At 42.1% G+C, this 15105-nt stretch overlaps 1 non-coding gene across 1 annotated transcript; it reads left to right on the forward strand.

Moving 5' to 3' along the window:
- Positions 1 to 9108: 9108 nt before the first annotated feature.
- Positions 9109 to 9184, forward strand: TRNAS-GGA (transfer RNA serine (anticodon GGA)). Its single transcript has one exon. It is a non-coding gene; the product is annotated as a tRNA-Ser (tRNA).
- Positions 9185 to 15105: the final 5921 nt, after the last annotated feature.

Consider the following 15105-nt stretch of genomic DNA (forward strand, 5'->3'; position numbering starts at 1 on the left):
CAAGAACAATTTGGATTATAGTGATCATCAGGATGCTCATATAATTTTTAACAAGAATGTCTTTTTGAGGTTAATATTTTGAGCATTCTTTTATTATTACTTTTACATGGCTTTTGGTCTGTTTTCTACTTCAGCCATTGGGATTAATTCTTTGCTTTTTTTAAAATTCTTTATTTTTTTTGAGATTTTCAAATGTCTTTCATGCAAATCAGAAATGATTAAAAGGGGTCAGTTGGCTCAGTGGTAGAGCATCAACTCGACATGTGGAAGTTCCAGGTTCGATTCCCAGTCAGGGCACACAGGAGAAGCGACTATCTGCTTCTCCCCCTGCCCTTTCTCTTCCTCTCCTGCAGCCATGGCTTGACTGAGATAAGCAAGTTGGCCCCAGGCACTGATGATGGATCCATGGAGCCTCCACCTCAGGCACTAAAAATAGGTCAGTTACAAGCATCAACCCCAGATGAGGTCACTGGGTGGATCCTGGTCAGGGTGCATGTGGGAGTCTATCTCATTATCTTCCCTCCTGTTACTTAAAAAAAAGAAAGAAATGAGAAAATGGGTTTGCCAACAAGTGTAGAGGAGAAAGCAAACTAGAGAAATATGTCCACATTGACATTCTAATCTTATGGATTATTCATTAGATATTCTCAAAGGGGTTTTTTGTTATTTAACTTTTATTATGGTAATTTCCTCTATATTTTCTAATTTATTAATATCTGCTTTTATTTTCAGTATTATAATTTGGAGGGCTGACATTTATTTTTTAGAAGGAATGTTTCATGCATTTATTTTCTTAGCAAGCATATTTTTAGCTTATAAGGCTATTTTTCTGCTTAGTAATATTGACCACACTTTCTTCAGTTTAGTAATGTCCCTATCATTATGACCCTAGATTGTCTCCTGCTGTATTTTTCAGGTTCATTTCCATCTACATGTTTTTAGGAAACTGTTTGGAGTGATGCATTTTACTTTCCAACTATTTGGAGATTTTATTTAAAGGTTGTTCATTGTTTTTTTTTTTCATGTGTGTGGATAGAGTAGAGGTCCTTCATGTAGAATTTCTCCTTTGTGGATTTAGAGTTTTCCTTTGTAGCCTCAATCCTTTTATAACAAGACTTTTTTTAAATTTTATGCTGTTTGTGATTCAAACATATTAATTACATTGTTGAAATCCTCTATAAGCTTATTTTTCTTGTATCTCTGTTTCAATGCTGTTGTTATGCAGAACTTCCCACCTTACATTCTGTACCTGTTACTCATATAAAATAATCTTGCCACTGAATACTTTTTGCTTTGAATTCTATTTTGATAAGAATATCGTCACAATGCATTTTTTAAAATAAATTCATCGGTATTTCCCTATTTTCTCATTCCAAGTTTTTAAAGGGTATTTTTTAAATTGTCTTGAACAACATAATAAATAGACTTTGCCATTTAGTAAGTTAGCTGAAGTTATCTTAATTGCTGAAATGTTCTATCTTTTATTTTGTTTTCTGGTTTTTTATTTGTGATTTCCTTTGTTTACTTCTTATAGTTTATTTTTTATTTGTGATTTCCTTTGTTTACTTCTTATAATTTGGAAAGAATATTTTCCTTTTTAAAAAACATTAGGCAGCATTTTTATAATTTTTAAGAGTACACATAAAAGTTTCCAGTTAAATATGACAAACTGAACCTGGTGCTTTTACTTACCCTCCCTATCCTGAACCCTCTTATTGTAGCTCTAAAGGAATTTGAAGGCATAGGAGGGAGTGGTCCCATAAAGAGAATGAGAGGGTCATCATTGCATCAAAACTACAGAACTTGTGGAAATGGGGACAAGAGGTGCTGTGAGGATGGAGAGAGCCCAGTGTTCCCTGCTGAGATGCTAAATCTTAAATGCCAGGGCTGATGGAATAGAGAAGAAATGTACACCTCAAAATGATGGCCAACTGGAAGTCTGTGCACAGACAACAGGATCTCTCCTCAATCCTGCTTCTGCAAACAGCATATATATAAAGCTCAGAAATTAGCCACATACCCATTCCCAGGGAAAAGCAAGGTAGGGTGGGCAAAAAACGGGTGCCTCATACATAAAAGTGATACCTGGGGAGAACCAGAGCAACTAGATGTTGGCATCCCAGGAAATACAGCTGTTCACATTTCAGTCTTTAAGTGTCCTCCAGCATGATGGTTGGTCACCTGCCTTGTGCTGCACAGGGAGCCAGGGCACGTGGAGCCCTCAGTTACAGGCTTCTACTCTAGCATTGCTGGTATTTTTTAAAAATGTGAAATTATGACCATCAATCACTGGATACTTAGAAAAGTTTACATGTTTAAAGAAAAATGAGTGCCTATGGCAAAAATACCATTCCAGGAGCAAAAGGAAATATTTTTAAAAATTGTAATTTCGGCCCTGGCTGGTTGGCTCAGTGGTAGAGTGTCGGCCTGGCGTGCAGAAGTCCCAGGTTTGATTCCCGGCCAGGGCACACTGGAGAAGCGCCCATCTACTTCTCCACCCATCCCCCTCTCCTTCCTCTCTGTCTCTTTTCCCCTCCAGCAGCGAGGCTCCATTGGAGCAAAGATGGCCCGGGCGCTGGGGATGGCTCCTTGGCCTCTGCCCCAGGCGCTAGAGTGGCTCTGGTCGCAACAGAGCGATGCCCCAGAGGGGCAGAGCATCGCCCCCTGGGGGGCAGAGTGTCGCCCCCTGGTGGGCGTGCCGGGTGGATCCCGGTCGGGCGCATGCGGGAGTCTGTCTGACTGTCTCTCCCCATTTCCAGCTTCAGAAAACTACAAAAAAAAAAAAAAATTAAAGTCTGACCAAGCAGTGGCACAGTGAATAGAGCGTCAGTCTGGGATGTTGAGGACCCAGGTTCAAAACCCCAAGGTCGGCCCTGGCCGGTTGGCTCAGTGGTAGAGCGTTGACCTGGCGTGCAGAAGTCCCGGGTTCGATTCCCGGCCAGGGCACACTGGAGAAGCGCCCATCTGCTTCTCCACCCCTCCCCTTCTCCTTCCTCTCTGTCTCTCTCTTCCCCTCCCGCAGCCAAGGCTCCATTGGAGCAAAGATGGCCCGGGCGCTGGGGATGGCTCTGTGGCCTCTGCCTCAGGCACTGCACTGGCTCTGGTCGCAACAGAGCGACGCCCCCTGGTGGGCGTGCCGGGTGGATCCCGGTCGGGCGCATGCGGAAGTCTGTCTGACTGCCTCCCCATTTCTAGCTTCAGAAAAAAAACAGGAAAAAAAAAAAATCCCAAGGTCGCTGGCTTGAGAATGGGATCATAGATATGATCCTATGGTCTCTGGCTTAAAGTCCAAGGTCACTGGCTTGAGCCTGAGGGTGCTGGCTTGAGCAAGAGGTCACTAGCTCAGCTGGAGCCCCCTGGTCAAGGCATATATGAGAAAGCAATCAATAAACGACTAAGCCTGGGCTTGCCTGGTCAAGGCACATATGGGAGTTGATGCTTCCAGCTCCTCCCCCTTCTCTCTCTCCTCTCTCTCCCTCTCTGTCTCTCTCTCTCTCTCCTCTCTAATAAAAAAAAAGAAAAAAAGAATAAAACTAAGCTTTTAAAAAAATAAATAAATAAATAAACAACTAAGGTGCCACAACTATAAATTGATGCTCCTAATCTCTCTCCCTGTCTGTTCCTGCCTGTTCCTCTCTCTCTCTAAATAATTTTTTTTTTTTTTTTTACAAAGGCATGGCAAGGATATGGAGCCCTGGAACTCACATATTGCTAGTAAGAATATGAAATGGTGCAACTGGTTTGGAGAGCACTGAGTTTCATACACTTACTATATGATCCAAACATTTCACACCTAAGTAATTATCCAAGAGAAAGGAAAGCATGTGTCTATACAAAGACTTTTCCATGAATATTTAAAGCAGATTTATTTGTAACAGTCAGAAGCTATAAACCAACTGTCCATTGACATTCCGGAAGCCCTGGCATTTAAGATTTAACATCTCGGCAGGGAACACCAACACCGGGCAGGGAATGACTGACTATATCCTGGTCTATCCATACAATGTAATACTATCCTGCACTATAAACACCAGCACCAACATGACTATATCTCAGAAATCATTATGCTGACTGAAAGAAGCCAGATAAAAAAGTACATACTACATGTGTACAAATGAGTGCTTGCTTGGGGCTGGGGACATAGGGGAGGTTATAAAAAGACGTAAGAACACATTTAGGGTTACTGTTCATTATCTTGGTTGTGTGTGAAGTTTTTATGGTTGCATGAGTCAAATTATACACTTTAAATATTAGTGATTCATTGTATGGTCATTATACCTCAATAAAGCTAATTTTAAAAAACATGTTATTACACCTATAAAACGACAGAATGCTATCAATACAAAAAATTATCTAAGAACAACGAATCTAGAAAGTTAAAAAGAATTTGGCAAAAGAGGGAGAAGGTAAAATTAAGGCTATTCTAGAAAATATAACAAATGACCAAAAGCCAAGAAACACAGGCTCACCCGGGAGGCTCAACATTTGATTCATGGGAATCACAGAAAAGCACTCTCTCCAATCTGTCTGTCACCTGGATGATTTCATACTCTCTCCAAGAGAGCTGGTAAGAAGTTCCCTTCAAAGTGAACTTTGAAACAAAACTCAGACTAGAACAGGACAACCTTGCTGTCTTCCTAATGAAAGAAGCAGGTAGCAGAACAATTCATAGAGAGTGATACAGTGTTTGCATTCTGAAAGGGAAACACAAAGTAATGGTATCTATGGAGATGTGTAGTAAAGGTATAAAAAGATGGAGCAGATATCCATAAGTCCGTGAGTGTGGTTATCTTTGAAGATGAGAAGAGACTGTAATGGAGGAGGGGAATATAGGCGACTTCAGCATTCTGTGATGGGTATTTTTCTTCTGTCTTGTTTGTTTTAAAGATCTAAAGCAAAAACGAATGAATAAAGAGCTGAAGCAAATACAGTGGTCCCTCATCTATCGTGGGGGTTAGATTCCAGAACCCCCTGCAATAGGCGAAAATCCACGGAGTAGCAACCTTATATTTATTTTATTATTTATATATATTTAAGGCTTTTTAAACCCTCCCTGAACTCTCATAAACCTTTCCCACACTTATTTTGCTTATTTTACCACAAAAACAATTAAAATAATAAATATATAAAAATACCTATATACCACAAAATCCTGCGATATAGCGAAAAATCCTCAATACAAAATTATATATATACAATTTTTAAATCTGCGATATAGTGAGACCGCAAAAAGTGAACCGCGATATGGCAAGGAACGACTGTATATCAAATCTTTATTTCCAAATATTAATATTTATGTTGGGTGGCTATGCTATACTTTGTAGTTTTATGTACCTTTAAATTTTTAATTAAAGAAAAGGATACAGAAACGGGCCATGGCGTGCAGGAGCTTGTGGGGAAAGTGAAGCCAGGATGTTGTAAATACAACAGGAGAAAATGAACCAAGAGGAAGGCCTGTCCCTGGAATCAGAGCGCTGTGTGCAGGGACACTCACAGGACCTTGGAGAGCTCCATGCAGGCAACTAAGGTAACCATTGCATTCTTAGCGCTGAGGGTCTGCCACCTTCCTTTCTCAACATTGTTGCTGGGGAAGGGAGACTGCACAAAGAGTTCATGAACTCCTCTGAGATTTGATGACAGTTCCTGCACACTGAAAGGAGTATTTTAACAGAGAATAGGTACTTAATCCTGAGTCGCCTATCCCAAGGGAGAAAGCTGGGTTAGGTACTCTGTCAGTACATCTCTGGAGTGTCCACTGTGACCAAGCACTGAAACAGACAAGGGGACAAAGGCCAAATACAGTCTTGTCCTCAGAAGAGCTGTGGCCTAGTGTAGAGACAGCTGTACAAACACGGACCATACAATATCAGGTTTACATTACAGAAAATGTAAAAAACAGAGGGTCTCCAAGTCTGCTTGGGAAATAACTTTGGTGGAGGCCATTCATATCTGCAGAGGCCATAGGAGAGAAAGAACAAAGAGGCTTCATGGGTCTGCATTTAGCCAACAAACAAAACAAAAGTGGGAATGGTAGGGACTCGGATGAAACAGGTGAGAGACATACAGAGAAGGCACCCAGGTGGCAGTTGGCGGGGGATGGAAAGAGTCTGTTATTCAGGGCCCACCACAGAAGTGTGAGCAGGAGAATGACCACGTCAGCGCCTCTAGATACTGAACGAGGTCTCTGGACGCACTGTGGACGATGCAGCGGTGGTGGCAGGACAAAGGGCTAGGAGACAGGGAGTCTAGACCAGAGAAAATGAGGCTCTGGACCAGAGAAGTGCTGGTGAGAGCGGGGAAAGGAGGCAGATATGCAAACCATTTAGGAGTGTCAGTTGAAGGCAATATTTTTAAGTGAGCAAAAGTGGGACACCCCACTAAAGACGTACCTGTGGTAAATGAGCACACGAAAAGATGTTTGCCATCTTTAGTCATTCGGAAAATGCAAATTAAAACCATAAACCTATCACTACACATAGGTTGGTAGTGGTTCCAATGAAATGGTTCCAATGAAAAAGCGTAAGTGTCGAGGATGTGAAGCAACTGAAATGCTTACAACATACATTGCTGGTAGGGTGCAAAACGCAAGGCTGCTTTGGAAAACCAACAGCTCCTTTCTTTTCTCTCTTTCTCTTTCTGTCTTTCTCCCTTCCTTTCCTTCTTGTGATCTCTTATCCTTTCTCTCTTTTTTAAATGTGAACTATTTAATGCCAATGAAAAGCCAAATAATTCATCTCTTGCATTTTTACCACCATTTGATCATAAATAAACAATAAACACTGTTGGTCGACAATTTATACACAAGAACATCATACCAGTTTCTTAATCTTTTAACTCTGAGTTTGAAAATTTAGGTGAATTTCTGTTGAAACTTAGGAAATTTTAAATAATAATTAAATTTCTTAATTTTTGGCTTGTTCCTTGAGACCATTCCCAGTGTGAATTTAATAAGTGCACCATTGCACATTTTAGAAATCATATTCCTAACACTCATCTTTTCTTCACTTAAAATGAGCGAAAGTTTCCCTTCATGGTCAAAGCTCAGGAGTGTTTATCACACGGCATACTGAATTATAAATGTGGTATTAGAAGATTTGGAAGCAACATTAAATAGAGACCACAGTGTCATAAGAGATCGCAGTTCAAGTTGGTAGGCAAAACATAATTTAAACTTAAAGTGCTGTATTTAAAAAGAAAAAATTTCAATTTGGATAAATAAAAATCATTTTATTTTTCAAAAGCTTGGCACTCACTGCAAAGAATGTAATACACACATAAAAATTATTACTGCACAGTTGTCCTACTTTTCTAGAGATTCACAGCTGGTCAAGAAATGATTAAGACATTTAATGATTTATAATGCAAGAGTTCTCAGGCTCCTACATCTGTCAACCTTTCACATAGCTCCTGATGTGAACTGTTGAAATCCATAAAAATTCATTCTCAAATTGGAAGTCCTCCAAATATGAATATTATCCCATTAACACTCATAAGACATAACTTATTTACTTCTTACCATTAAATATTCTTACATTTACTTAATTCTTAAATATACATACATTTACATTGCATAAACTAAACTTTGTAGTTTAAAAACTACAGGTTCGCTCACAGTGGAAGTTCTCCAGGCACAGTGCAAACTGGCTTGACCAGAAAAAAACAAACATTAACTAATAATCTTTATTATCAAAATTTTAACCCTATTTTTTTTATTTTAAAAAAAAAAGCTAGTCCAAAAATGGCCTTATCCTATAAGGATGTATCTTTTCCAAATCACAGGAAAAGAGATGTTTGTGATTTTCTATTTTATTTTCTGCTCTCTGTCTTATAATTCCTCACAAAATCATTCTTTGGCACAGTGTATGAGGCTGTCAGACACATCTTCAACAAAATAAGAAGGCTTATTGTTAATATGTTAGATTGTTCAGATAGTAAATGGTTATGTGCTAATTATTTACATAGGACATTGACTCACTAACATAAAAAAATAAATAAGAGCAGCCAAGGGACCACATCATTCAATGTGCAGAGTTAACTGTTCTCCCCGCTTTCTGCAGGCAAGTCCTCCAATAGACAGAAATCTAATGGCCATTAAACTCTAGCATTTTTCCAAGTTATTGCCTAAACAGCATGCTAGCCCCATCATAAACAGCAGACTTCAACCACGGAGGTTCCCTTCATCCAGGTTGATCAGTGCCCAGGAGGTTGGGTGCCAATCATTTTCTGTGAGCACAGCGTGGCCTTCATGGCTCACGCACTGGATATGACTTCTCTGAGCCCTGGGTTGCCAGACGGCACCAGCCACCTCTGGGCTATCCACCCCAGTCCATTGGAAACCTGGTAGAGAATTTGGGACTTAGGGCTAAAAACACACTGGTTAAATTAAAAAAAAAAAAAAAATGGTTCCTACTTTGCTTCTCACTAGACAGCAAACCCACAGCAAGAGAGCTCCATGCCTTACTAAAGTCTGGGAGGGGCCAGGTGGCCTGAGAGCCTAGGTCCTAAAAAAAGTGCCCTGTAGCTCTCGAGAGGACAGTTTGAACAAGTGTTCTGCCTGTTGCTGCCTCTGGCTAAAGGACATTCATATTTAAATTGCCAACACAACTGGCTTGTATGTTTTCAGACCCATAATGGAACACTGTCTTTTTGGAAGAAAATAAGTGGGTGCACAAGGTGGTCTGTGGGGGTGTTCAGAAGCAACTACCAGAAGTTAAAGCCCCTGTCTGGGCCAGTTTGCCTCCACCACCAACAGTGCCACCTGATCCCTGCTCATCTGCCTCTCCACACCGTTATTGACCTCATTCTCAAAGCGCTGACTCAGTCCTGACAAGCTTCACCAATGATGAGATTTGGGGGATCCTGGGCTATGATGAAGTCCAAGATTGCCAAATAAATCCTGACTTTAGAACCTGTCACTTGGCTGATTCAGAGGTTCGTGTCCTTCTGGCCTTCTTCTGTACCGCTGTGGAGGGCCCACTGTTTTCTTATCAAATGGTGTTCCAGAAGTTGTTATCTTCTTACACTTGCCGGCTGCCTTGCTTGTTTTAACCCCAAGTGGTTTTCTATCAGCCTGCTGGTACCTTCCTATTATTGACTCAGAAACCCTAAGCCCTGGTTGGTTAGCTCAGTGGTAGAGCGTCTGCCTGGAATGCGGGAGTCCTGGGTTCGATTCCCGGCCAGGGCACACAGGAGAGGCGCCCATCTGCTTCTCCAGCCCTCCCCCTCTCCTTCCTCTCTGTCTCTCTCTTCCCCTCCCGCAGCCAAGGCTCCATTGGAGCAAAGTTTGCCTGGGCGCTGAGAATGGCTCTGTGGCCTCTGCCTCAGGCGCTAGAATGGCTCTGATTGCGGCAGAGCGATGCCCCAGATGGCCAGAACATCGCCCCCTGGTGGGCATGCCTGGTAGATCCCAGTCGGGCACATGCGGGAGTCTGTCTGACTGCCTCCCTGTTTCCAACTTCAGAAAAATGCAAAAAAAAAAAAAAAAAGAAAGAAAGAAAGAAAGAAAGAAAGAAGAAAGAAAGAAAGAAAGAAAGAAAGAAAGAAAGAAAGAAAGAAAGAAAGAAAAAAAAAGAAACCCTGGCTTCTCCCTGCTTGATCTAATAGCATTTGGCCCTCTTCTTGGTAGGGACTTCTTTCCTTACCTTTTACCTGCTTCTCACCCAGTACACCTGCATGCCAGGTTCCTTCCTCAGAAACACCACTGGGCCTGGTATCAGTCCTTGCTGTCTGCTACCTGCTCAGTTTGCCACTGTCTGTAGGAAGATCATACTCACTGCCATCTTGGCGACCCAGCAAGACAGAAAACTTATTGACCCCATGTCCGGACCTCAGTAGACACTTCTTCAGGGCCAGGCATGCATTCAGTGCAGTTTACTGGTCACTGGGTGTGTGTGCCAAGCACAGTCAGAGGTGCTAGGTAGAGGGTAGAAACACTCCTTGCCCAGGTACAGTGACAGGCAAGAAACAGATAAGTAACTAAAATAATGGCCAGTAAAAAAATGTGACAAAAATAAACACAAGGCTGAATTAAGGCATTATAACCCTCAATAGTGTCTAAACCTCCACCCCAGACCACTGTAGTGGTCAAACCTTGTCCTTGTCCAGACACTGACTGGTGCAGTCCGGGCACTCTCCCACCATTGACCTCCTGCAGAAGTCACCTCCACTTTCCCCCGTCCCTTTGTCTGTTGGCAACAGGCACAGGCTTCATCACGATGCGTCCTTGCTCAATCTCTGGCTGCCATCTCCATCTCTGCTGCATCCAAGGCCAATTTCTGCTCTGGGTTCCCAGCCACTGAAGTTTGGACCACTCTGCCCCAGTGATTCCATCTCTAGATCCCCCTGTCCTATTGGTTGGACCCCTTGACATCACAGTTCAAAAAAAAAAAAAAAAGAAATGCCAGAGAGGCAGGACACCTGAGCAGTCACTTGTGTGGGGAAGCCATCTCCAGTGGCAGTCTCCCATCCCAGGCCAGAGTGGAGGGGAGGACACTACTGCAGATCAAGCCCACTTCTGAGGCAGGCTTGCAACCATGCTCTGAGATTTGCAGTTATTGTTGGGGGTCATAGAAAGGACTCTCAGTTCTAAAAAACTGATTTGAATCAAGTTTTCACAATACTAAAAAAAAAATTTTAATCCAGAGTTTATAAATCCAATTATATTTTAGAACAATTGGGGGGGGGGAATTAAGATACCAGATAGGACGCAAGTAAAAAGAAATTTATGAGAGATTCAATGTTTTGCTCTTTCCTGGAGATGTTTGGGGGCTGTTTTGAGGAGCCAGGTGTGCCAGCCCTCTGTGGCCACACCTTTCAGGGGCTTTAACCAAATTCATTACAAGGAAAGGCGCCCAGTGGTCCTATCCTGGCCATCCTGCTGGAGTTTCTGTTCTGCGAGTTGCTGCTGCTGTGGCCAGGCACCCTGATGACTAACGCCTTTGCACAGGACAGCACTAAGTTATCACAATGACCGAGCCAACTCCAGGGGTCCTAGGGCTGGCATCCCAGCTTCTTGGCCGCACCTCCTTACTCTGTTCCTCGCTTGGGCTCAACTGCCTCTCTCCCAGCCCTGATATAACTCCTTTCTTTCCCCCAAGTTACTGTCTTCATCTTCTATCATGTGTCAACCTGCCCAGTGATTCTGAGCTTCAGGACATGAATTAATGTTCATTAGAGGACACCCTTCCCCTCTCACAGCTCCAACCCGGTGCATTCAACTCTGTACCAAAAATAGTACTGAAATCACCTATTTATGAGAAAGATACTCTGCTGTCTTCATGGTCTTAGCTCATCAAATCTTTTTATTTTTTCAATAAAAAATTTGTATTTATTTAGAAGCATTTAGAATGTCGACAAAACAACTACAATTTTTTTTGTAATGGCAGAATGGTATTCAGTTAACAGAACAACAATTATTTCATATAAGGTGCATCAGAAACAACTGAAGACGAACAGCTACCATCCCATATTAATTATTTGTGCCGTGCACCAACAAGAAACTGCTTTAAATTTCCATGCCAGCTTACCATCCCCACACTGTGCCAGGCGAGGTGAGTGGCCACTGAAAACACCACCCGGACAGGGCTGTCTAAAGACACAGTTGGTAGTGTGTAACCATACCAAAAGAAAAAAAGAAAAAAGACGCTGTACAGTTTGAAAACAAATCTCACACAGCTTTACATTTTAATTTTTTTCTTTAAAAATAGTGAGTTGTGTACAAGGGGGTTAAGTTCTTTATAGACAAGAAAAAAACTGCATTAAAACCAACTTATTTATCATCATTTTCTTCACCTTCATCTTCTTCATCTCCCTCCTCCTCCTCAGCTGTGATGATTCCGCTGCTCAGGTTTCCATGGGCGGAGTACGCAGCTCTGTCTTTTGTGTTACTCCTCCATCCAGCTCAGCAGCCACGCCCTCATCCGTTGGCTGTCACCTGCAGCGCGTGACTCCACATCTCTCCAGCCTCTTGACAGCATCACCAGTGGGCAGGCTGGGTGCTCCCCTTTGACTTTTGGGCGATCCTCAGAACAAAACAAGGCCAAGGCCGAAGGAGAACCCTTGGGTGCCTGGGATCCTTGGACTTCTCTTTTGCTTCCCCTTTCGAAGTGATATGTCATTTCTCTTTCATGACAGACCTTGTCTGCCTTTGCCAAGCCTTCAAATGTTCCTCTCTCTTCAGCAGACATGGTCTTCCACCTCTCAGAATTTAAAAATCTCTGAGAAACTGACTGAAGCATCTGAGTGCTTCTCCTTGTTATCCACCTGGCGAGTCTGCACAGAGAATGCGTATGATGATGTTCTGCCTTCTTGGCTTCTTCAGATCTTCTTTGCCTCAGCAGCCCAAAGTTGCCCAGGCCCAGGCCTGCTTGCGCTAGCCCCAGCGCTGTATCTATGGGGCTGAGCATACTGCAGTGGCTGTCTTATCGATCCTTTTTAAAGTCTGCGAGCACCTCCTTGTCTTGTGCTCTTTTTTTTTTTAGTGTTTTGTGCTCTTTAAGTGGCATTTTTCTACATATAAGTACAAGATTTAATAACTTTATAAGATGTGCTACTGTAGCAGAGTGAATCCACAGTGGCTCCATGATCCCCAGCTCCTGGTGATTCCCCTCTCTCCTCAGTCAGGGCTCTCCGGGGAAACAGACCCAATCCAACAGGATATGTATGTCCAAGAGGATATTAGAATTGGAGATTATTCAATACAATATATTCGGAGATCATAATGAAATATGATCTTATATATATTTCATTATAAGGAATTGGCTTATACCATCATGGAGGCTGAAAAGTCCCCCAGTCTGTTGTTGGCAAGCTGAGATTCAGGAAAGTTAGTTGCATAGTTTCCATCTGAGTCCAAAGGGCTGAGATCTAGGAGAACCAATAGCATAAGTTCCAGTCTGAAGGCAGAAGAGACCAATGTTCCAGCTTGAATCAAGTCAGGTCACGGGAGAACTCTTTCTTACTCAGCCTTTTGTTCTATTTAGGCCTCCAACAGCTTGAATGAGGCCTACCCACACTGTGGCAGACAATCTGCTTTGTTCAGGTCATCAATTTAAATAATATTTCCTTTAGAAACAAACTCACAAACACACCCAGAATCATGTTTTCCCAAATATCTGGGTTCCATGTGTCCCAGTCAAGTTAACACATAAAGTTTATCATTGCATCTCCTCATAGCAAAGGTGCCAAGACTTATATGAATATGACACATAGATGGTCCCACCCATCTTGTGACAACATGCTCCCTTGCCAGCCTAAAGAAGCTGGCTGCCATGTAGAAAGCTGCTCTGTGAAGACAAGGAGCTGAATAGCCTCCTGCAGACACCCAGCAAGAAACTGAGGCCCTCAGTCCTGCAACCACAGGAACTGTACCTGGTCAACAACCACATAAGCTTGGAAGCAGATCACTTCTCAGCAGAGTCTCTGATGAGACCCCAGGCCAGCTGACACATTGACTGGCAATCTGGTGAGACCTTGCACAGAAAACCCTGTTAAGCCATGACCTAACTCTCTACCCTCAGAAACTTGGAGGTCATAAATATGTGTTGTTTTATACCTCTAAGCGCTATTATTGCTATGCAGCAATAAATAGCAAATACACTTATAAAGACTTTGTCGATTGTGCTTTTTAAAAAAAAAAACACACCAGGAATTAAAAAACCATACACACATTTGACCAGGGACAGAAAAAATTTCCTAACAGCTAAGACGAATATCCATGTGTCAAAACATCATCTTTACCTCACAAAGAACCAGACTGTGTTTATTATAAGACAGCCTTTTGTCTGTTTGTTCTAACCTCAGAGATAGTTTAATGCTCCAGTTGCATTGTCCTAGCTGGTTTAGGTCCTTTCAAAAGCCTACTTACCTGAAGAAAACCAATGAAACTGCTAAGTCAGCAAAATAGTTTTTCTTACCTTAATCTAAGACCTTTTCCAGAGAGTGATGCAATCTAATTAACACTATCAATCAACCATGAACCAGTGTAGAAACTGTGGGAAGGTGAACACTTTTCCAAGTTTAATTTTCTTAAATGACATTCTTCACTTTTTCCTAAAGAAAATGGGACAGGAACGTAATATTTATATCACCACTGACTAAGGTGATATTCAGAATGTTGAGCTTTCATTGATAAAAACTTCATTTCTGTCAAATACAATACAAATAAAATGTATTATTTCTTCAATTCCCAGTTCTCCTAACGCATTTAGTTTTTACCTAATATGAATACATGTCTAATGGAGCAATATAAAAATTCTTCAGCATTTAGTGGTTTGTCTAGATATCCATTGGCAAACGGAAAGCTGTATGTCTATGGGAGAGAACATGATTCTGGAAGTACGGTGGGTTTCTCTACCCCACCGGAAAATGAAAGGGAAGGGCATCTGACCACATGGAAGCCAGATGATCCAAACGGACTGGAGCAGGGAGAGATGAAGGAAGGTGTCAGCAGTAAGCTGAGAACTGGGGTTTTGCATCATTTCTGCTTGATAAGGCATGGTTTCTGTCCCAGGTAGAGAAGGGGAGGTGGTATCTAACAGCTCTTGAAGACTCTGTACATGCAGCCCTCCCAATAGAAGAACCTTCCCACAGGCACTCCTTGGCCTCCTTAACTTTACACTTTGTCTAAGATGCTGAAAACCCATCTGCTTTACGGATTACAGTAGAAGAACGGGTTTTTCAATATCTTAAAATGAACTGGTTAAGAAAGAATGACTGTGGTAATTAAAACTGTATGTTTTAGAGAAAATACTTGGGAAAGTTTTATATAATATCAGAGCTGAGTGAAAACCATAGTAAATGAAGGGTTCTTGGGCCAGAGACAAACCCCAGAGAATGTTAAGACATTTAACTTCCTATTTCACTTTATAAAGTGATGCTCATCAGAGCTTGGCCAGGATGAGGTGAGGAGCTCCCATCGAGGATCTCAGAGCAACAACCGCCACAGTGTCACATAGTCCCACTAAGAGCAGTTCCTCCTTCAGGGTTGTATCGAGCAGACAGTTCTAATCTTCAATGTCAAAGAAGAGATTGCAATAGCACCAGTGTCCGAGTCAAGCTGGACATTGAAACTCCTGGCCGCTGCATTATTGGTAGGTGTTTACTATC

Source organism: Saccopteryx bilineata, chromosome 1 (genome assembly GCF_036850765.1).
Source record: "Saccopteryx bilineata isolate mSacBil1 chromosome 1, mSacBil1_pri_phased_curated, whole genome shotgun sequence".
Lineage (NCBI taxonomy): Eukaryota > Metazoa > Chordata > Mammalia > Chiroptera > Emballonuridae > Saccopteryx > Saccopteryx bilineata.